Source organism: Drosophila nasuta, chromosome X (assembly GCF_023558535.2).
Source record: "Drosophila nasuta strain 15112-1781.00 chromosome X, ASM2355853v1, whole genome shotgun sequence".
Lineage (NCBI taxonomy): Eukaryota > Metazoa > Arthropoda > Insecta > Diptera > Drosophilidae > Drosophila > Drosophila nasuta.
This window is the reverse complement of record NC_083459.1, coordinates 4,855,964-4,864,241: the sequence shown is the minus strand read 5'-3', so window position 1 is coordinate 4,864,241 and position 8,278 is coordinate 4,855,964. Positions and strand designations below refer to the sequence as shown.

The following is an 8,278-nucleotide window of genomic DNA, read 5'->3' as shown; positions in this document are numbered from 1 at the left end:
ACAACAATAATAAGCAGAACAGTGAAACGAAAATCGAAAACAACAAAAAAGCACAAAAAAAAAACAATGTCAACGCTTTCATTGGCGACGGCGACGTCGAAGGTGACGGCAAAGGCGACAGCATCACAACACAACACACGCCTGTCGCAGTCAGCGCCAGCGTCAACGTCAACGTCGACGTCAGCCAGTTAGCGTAGCGTAAGCGATGCCAGCAGCGACGCTGACGTAGTTATTGACTGCGTCGTTAACTTCCGGCATTTTCTTGCTCATCTCAACGCTCAACGTTGCGGTCGTCGTCGTTATTGTTATTGTTGTTGTTGCTGTTGCTGTTGTCATACAAGTTAACACGTATTGCAATAATAATATTAACAGCAAGAGCGACAACAACAGCAATAACACGCGCAGCAAACTTTGAAAGTGCATAAAATAAAGAGAAACACATTCGAAAATGAAATGTAATCAAATAAAATAAAATTCACTATCCCAGCCATACAAGCATACATACATACACACATAACTGTGAGTGTATGTACATATGTATGTTACGTACCTGCCTTTTGCTCAGGCAGCATTGCAAGCAAAGATACATATCAATCGAAAATATGCTAAGAATGCTTCATACATAGTTGAGCATTTGTGTATGTGTCAGTGCGTATGTGTAAGGGACACGAGGCAAATAAAAATCAGTCGAAGAACGCATTTAAAGCCACTCAAAAGCTAAACAGAAGACCATAAAATGTTTTTTCACGCCGCCAGGCATCGTTTGCTCGGGTGAGGGGAAGGGGGACGGACACAGGCCACTTGCGTATCACACGCACACTCACACAACTACATACGCACATTTCGTGTTACACTTTCAATTTAAAAGGAAAATGTTCCCACACAAACACACACGCATACGCACGCACACTCATTCATATACTCACACCAAACACACAAAGAGGCATCATCATCAATTTCTAAATGCAAAACCGCAATAAAAAGCAACAACAACCAGTAAATACCATAACAAATACTATAGCACACCGAAACTCGCATACACTTACTCATGCTCGCTCTCTCCATGTGTTTCTGGCGCTCTCTTTTAACGAACCCTTTTTGTAGGCAAGCCAAGAGGGCAACTTACATGCATACACACCCAAAACACGTCGTAAGTACATTAAGCAGCTGATATGGCCGCTTGCCTGCCAAAGTGTATTGGACACACACACAAACTGAAACCGCAAGGCAAAGCAAAGCAAAGCAAAGAGAAGCCAAAGCCAAAATCGAAGTACACACGAAGTGAACAAGAGAGAGAGAGAGCGCGTGCGAGAGAGCACAAACGGTTGCGCTCTGTTTCGGTTAGTGTTGAGTGTTGATGATTTTAAGTGTGGATGGCCCAACGGGTTTGCCTGTTGGCTCGTGGGGTGGTACGTGGGGGGTACTGCCGAGGACGACGCATACACGTGTGAGCAAAAAGCAGTGGAGGAGCAGCAGTAGTAGTAGTAATAGTAGTAGTGATGGGGTGGCGCATGTGGGTGAATGTGCGTTTCAATCTGTCTGTCTGTCTCCCACCACTGTCTCTCTGTCTGTCTGTATTTATGTGTGCGTGCGATTGTGTGTCTGCTGGTTTATGCGCGTGTATGCTTGTGTGCGTGTGTGTACCTTGCAAAATAAGCAGCGAGATGGGTGACAAGATAATTGTTGGTGTGTGTGTGCGTCCAATGGGAAAGTGTTTGGTAATTCGCCCCTGAATTGATCCGCCAATTTGCCTGTGTGTGTGTGTGTGTTTGTGATAATCGTTAAAGTTGTTGTTGTCGTCTGCTTGTTTTTTGTGCTGGTAGATCTGCAATATAATTAAATGCAAAAGCCAAAAACTGGCAGCCCTGAAAACTTTAAGCACGTTAGACTCCGAACTGCGGATAGGCGAATGACCCAACATTTTGACTCAGCAGTTATATCAATGTCACATCCATGCCAACAACAACATCACAAAACTGCAAAAAACATCAACGATATTTCGGCCATTAGCCCCTTGTATAAAATACTCGTTTCAAGGTAATATTTATTTAACAATTTTTGGTTGCTTCGGTTTGGTTTGGTTTGGTTTTGTTTTTTTTTGTTGGTATTTAGGCCATTGTACGACAATGAAATGTTTTCTAAACTTTTAACTGCGAGCTACACACGCAAAAAATATAAAATTATTGCCCAAGCCACCAAAACAACGTGTCTTATCGATGAGCAAAATGGCTGCTCCAAGATCAACAACACAATGAGACCAAACACCAATAAAGTTATCGATATAAAAAAAAAACTGCAAGCTGCAAATCGATTTAAATGGCAGCCATTTTGAAATCCACAAAAAAAAAAGAAAAACCATACTTAAGGCGAGATTAGATTTTTATTTCATTTGGTTTGCTAAATGTATTTATTGTTGTTATTGAGAGATTACGCTTTTGGCACGCGACGCGTTTCCAATACATCATCAACAGCAGCAGCAGTCGCTGTGACGTCAGCGATAACAAGCGACAGTTTGACGTAATCTGCATTTATCCCTTTTACACATTGTCTATTGCAGACTTGATCGTATGTTGTTCTCTCCCCCACCTCTCTCTCTCGCGCTCATTTGCAATCACTCACTCAATCATTCATACGCACGCATTGCCCGCCAGGTGGTGTTGTGTGGAACTCACAAGTGGAGCGCCAGTGTGACGTATGACGTATGTACATACATACATACAGATGTATCTGTGTGTATGTGCTTGTATGGGCGTTGAAGAGCGCTCGCGACTTCATCAGCGACTTAATTATTAAATTAAATGCGCTAAATGGCAGCACACGCAAGTGGCAATAAAAGCAACACAAAAAAAAAAAAAAAAAAAACAAAGTATAATGGAAACCCAAAAACAACGCCAGCGAAAATGTTCGAAATAAACGCAAGCACACACTCATACATACACACAGACATTTATTGTACACGCGTACGCACAAGAAGCGACGCCACATGCTTACAACCTTGCCCGTTATGGCTCCCCGCATTTAATATACACACACTCACTCACCCACAACCCTTTTACAAGAACAAAACACCAAGCAGAGCACAGAAGATGAGAGACTAGCAACAACAACAACAGGCAGGCAAATCGAATAAAATTGTCAACGCTAACGTCGTCGCTCTCCTCACGCTCTCTTGCTTACTCACTCTCTCTCACTCTCACTCGTTGCTCTCCGCATGTAGCTACTTCTCTCGCACGCTCATTTTGTGCGCAATGAGTGTAGTTGTTGTTGCTGTTGTTGTTGTTGGCGCTCTCTTCGGAGTTTACTGCTTGTTGTTCGTGTTGTTGTTGGTTGCTCTTCATGCTTTTTTATGGCTTTTATGGTCATAAAGCCGCTTTGGCCTGTCCGACAGCCGCCAGCTGTTGACGTTGATGTTGGCGCTGTCGCTGTCGCTGCTCCCGCTACTGCTGCTTCTTCACACTCTCTGTGGCATGACAACAGCAACAATGGTCAGGCACAAAATACAAAATACAAAAAAAAACAAACGTCAGTCTCAGTGGCCAAGCTAAATGGCAACATATGCACATTCAGACACAGTGCACACACACACACACACAGGCAGTCACGGCCTGGCGCAGGTACAAGCATCCATACATACATACATACAATGTGTGTATGTATGTATGTGCCTGCATACAAACAAAGCAAACGTAAAAAGCGCGCGCGAATACAGGTCGACGCTCGGGCATAGGCATCGACGTCAACGTTGACGTCGACGCTATCGTTGACGTCGGCAGCGCTGTCTGTTGTGTAGAGTAGCTTCTTGTTGCGGTCGACTATGTTTATGATTTTCGGAAATTCCATTTCGTGTGCATTTTTCGTTATTCGTTATCGCTACAGTTTTTATTTGTGGTTGTTGTGTTGCTTGTGTGTAGCTTGTTAACATATTTGAAATGTAATTAAATCAATTTGTCTTTGCTCCAATGAGCAAGCTATCTATGCGTGTTTGTATATGTGAGTGTGTACAACTTAAGCTAAACCCAACATAATTATGTTAATGTTAATAGCTTCACTCCCTCTCCCTTCCCTCTTCCACACACCATTTGTCTTTGGATTTGCTTTTGTCTGGCAACGCTCGCTTAACCCATGTGCGTGTTTTGAAAAACTGGTTTGGTTTTTGTTTTCAATCATTTGCGTTTGCTCTTCTACTCCCTCCCCTTTCCACCCACCATTTGGCAACAACAACAACAGCAACAGCTCACCTGTCCCTGCAAATGACGTCACAAGTGCTTATCAATTGCGCTGCCCAAAATTGCCAAATTTGATATTTTGTCTATGCGACGTACATTCTGTCTGTATGTGTGATTCTGTATGTATGGAAATCAATGCTGGCACACAAAAATACAACAGCAAGCTCAGCTCTTGACGTCGATTGTGTACATATGTATGTATGTACATATGTATGTGTGTGCGTCTCCCGAAATTGTTTCGGTTTTATGCTTCTTTCATTTTTGTTTCTTTTTTTTTTTGCTTAGCGCCTGCTGTTGCTGTAGTTGTTGCTTTTTTCATTTGCGTTCGTTATTGTTGCTTTGCTTCTGCTTTTGCTGTCGTAGTGTTGTAGTTGTTACTTTCGGTTTAACATTAGCTGCTGTTGCTGTAGTTGTTGCTTTTTCTTGCTATAATTGTAGCTGCTTCAGCGTTTGTTTTTTGCTTTTGCTTCTGCGTTTGCATAGTTGCTTTTTCTTTGACATTTGCATTTACTGCCTTTTCTGCGTTCGTTGTTATTGCTTTTGCTTTTGTGTTTGCTGTTGCTATTTATTTACCGTTTGCTGTTGCTGTAGCTGCTGCGTTTTCTTTTTCTTTTGTGTTTGCTTTTCTCGCATTGACTGTTGTTGCTGCCGTGGCTATAGTTAATGCGCTTTATCTGGTTGATGCAATTATTTTTGTTATAAAAGCACCCTATAAATAAAGAGACAACACACATAAGCCAATAAGTATGCTATGCCAAATAGCAGCATCTATTGCATCAATATGTATTATGTATGTATGTATGTACATATGTGCTGGTATATACGCAATGTAACATAACGTAGCATATACGATGCCAACAACGATAACAAAAACAACAACTAGAGCCAACAGGTTTAAACTACGCAAACGGCAAACAGAAATTACAATAACAGAAGCAACCGCGAAGTCAGCGACGCGACGCAACGCAAGCAGCGACCACGACAGTAAAAGCAATAACACAATAAATGAAAATGGAAATCTTTTCAACATGTGTACACACAAAACATAACCCATCCACACGTACATACACCCATCCATACATAAATGTACATACATACATATGTACATGCATATGTATTTTCGTATGTGTGTTTAATTCCGGAATGATTCGAAATTGTCGCCAAACAAACTTGACAATCAATTTGGAACAAGGGAACTCGAATTGTGAATTTAGCAATGATCAAAATTCCAGCGAAACAAAACGAAACGAAACGTAGTGGAAATGGAACAAGCTGATTGATTAACAAGTAAATATACAAACACACGCATCTGCTTATTAAGATTACGAAATCGCATTATTTGTGCCTTGAACCATATTTATTAAGTTAAAGGCAGACACACACACACCTACTTTACGCGAACGAGCGTTCTTACGTTTTGCGCTTACGCTACAAGCAAAAAGCAAATCAAAATCAAAGCGTGTCAAAGCAAAACAATAACAAATAGCAAAAGACCGAACAACAACAGTAATTATGTATGTATGTGTGTGTGTGTTTGTTGAGTCAGTCGCAGTCTTGACAATACGTTGCGATTAAGCGATATATGTACATACATACATATGTACGTACATATGTACATGGGTTGAGCAGTGTTGCGAACGTACAAAAAAGAGAAGCCAACCTGGAGTGTTTATAACAACTATTTTTAAGCGCGATATACATACATACATATATGCACATCTAAAAATAGAATATAAATAATGCTTTCGAAATTAACATAAATTTCAGTGTTCGCCATTTTTCAGTACTGCCAGCAATCGATCGTGCTAGAAAAGGCCAGATTTGACTCCAAAAATACGGCATTGACAACACAGGCTTGAGTGAGAGGTAAACACTCACTCACACACAAGCACACACATAAAGAGAGACCGCAGGAACGACAGACAGCTGAAGCAGCAGCAGCAGCAGCATATGCACTAAGCGCATGGGACGAAGGAAGTGCTAGAGGTGATCCAGAAACAAAAAAAATGTATGATATTGGCAAGGGGGAGGCACTATTGGGGTTTTAAGTGCACTTTTAGCGTAAAGAGCACAGAGAGCATCAGTATCATAAATACAGAAGCGTGAGTGTGATAATATTATTTTGTTGCTTTTTATGGCACTTTCTGGTTTCGATGGAACAAAGAATTTTGTGCACAATTAATTAGTAGATGATCACGCTGAGATGCGACGAGCAAAGAGGCAGAGAGAGAGAGAGTCAGAGAGCAGACGCTCTTAAGCAACTGTTTACTCAATTATTGAATGTGTTAACGGGAAGGGGGACTGTGGAGTGAGGGAGTCAACTGTAACTAGCGTGCTTTCTCTACGCGAGTGCGATAGACTTGAGGCGGACAAATGGACAAAGACAAGAAGCGCTTTGACTGTGGCTTTCTCACGTCGCAGTCTTTCTATGGTTATGTTGTTGCTGTTGATGGTGAGGGGAAGAGAGAGAGGGAGAGTAAAAGAGAGTTGCGTGTGTATGTGTGTGGCAAGGCCGCAATTAATTACAAACTTAGCCAGCTGTCCGTGTCCCTCTGCTGCCGTTTTGCGCTGCTATGCTCTATATGCATGTGTGTGTGTGTGTGTATCTATCTGGCGGCACGTATCAATGTTGAAAGCATAAACACGAAGAGCGTCAAACGCAAAGAGAGCTGCTGAAGAGCGAGAGAGAGCGAGAGGAAAATGTCCAAAAGGGAAGTGTAGAGTGTCGAGTGTTGTTGGGGGAGGGGTGGAGTATGTATGGGAATATGCTTTCGCCGGTCCCTGGGTCCCTCTTTGCATTACCCTTTTTGTTGTTGCGCCTTTTGGCTTTGCAATAGATTCGCTGTGTATTGCAAACATGACCGAAAATTTATGTGTATAATATACAAATACAAACACGCACACACATGCATAGTAATATGCTCATACTATGGACATACATACATACATATAAAATGTAGGCAGAGTGACAACAATAACAACTACAACCACTTTTTGTGAAGGGCAGGCCACACTGTAAAAAGCAGCGTCGCCCGCAGCCACAGACGTCGCTGTAAAATGGCAACAACAATAACAATAACGACAACTGCGCTGTCCCCAGTGTGTATGTACATACAAACATACATATGTATGTATGTATGTGTGTGGGCAGCATTGACTTTAAATACTTAGCTCCAAATACAACTCATTTTTAATGCACACAGCAACAACAACAAAACGCACACACACGCATGCAGTGCCATCGAAAACTGCTGACGCTGACGCATTTATCACTACGCTGCTTTGGCCTGCCAAACAACAAGAATAAGAACAAGAACAACAAGAAGAAGGCACCACACAGCAACAAATAGTAACCGCCAACAAGCAGCAGCAGCTCAGCTACAACTACAGCAGCCAGCAACGCGTTTGTTTGTACGTTTGTAGCTAGCCAATGGTTGTAGCGGTGGAGCATCAGCAGACTGGAGTAGGAGCTGGAGCAGGAACAGGGGCAGGGGAGAACGCTCAACAGTCGGAATCGGAATCGGCGTCGGCGGCGCGCATTGGGAGTCATTGATTTTCGTTTATGAGCGCGACGGTGACGGCGACGGCGACGCGCTCTCACTTTTTATACGTTCATTCACACGACGCACAGTGAGTCGCATATGATTTGTGTGCGCTACGAATGATTAGCATTAGTATTTATTACAAAATATTCATATTTTATGATTTATTAGTGATTACATATTATTTATTATTGTTAATAATAAAAAAATATAACAATTAATAAAACAACAAAAATAGCAAACTGAGAGGAAATTTATGTATAAGTTTTAATAAAATGTAATTCGTGACACACTGTGTTTGTGTCTGCGTCGCTGCGACTGCGGCTGTTTTGGCAAATGCAAAGAGCGCACAGCAAGCAGCAAAAGAGAGCGCGCGCGCAAAAAAAAAATATACAACACACATATATACATACGTATGTATGTGTACGTTGATAAAGTGTAGAGCAAGAGACAAACAAAACTTAAATATGTTATTGATAATTAAATTGTTGTTGCGATGCTTAAGCGCGC

General features: G+C 41.8%; 1 long non-coding RNA gene across 1 annotated transcript; it reads left to right on the top strand.

The window, feature by feature from the left end:
* The first annotated feature begins 4,813 nt into the window (after window positions 1-4,813).
* LOC132796478 (uncharacterized) lies at window positions 4,814-7,838 on the top strand. Its single transcript, XR_009633562.1, has 3 exons — window positions 4,814-5,513; window positions 5,994-6,212; window positions 7,430-7,838. It is a non-coding gene; the product is annotated as an uncharacterized LOC132796478 (long non-coding RNA).
* Window positions 7,839-8,278: the final 440 nt, after the last annotated feature.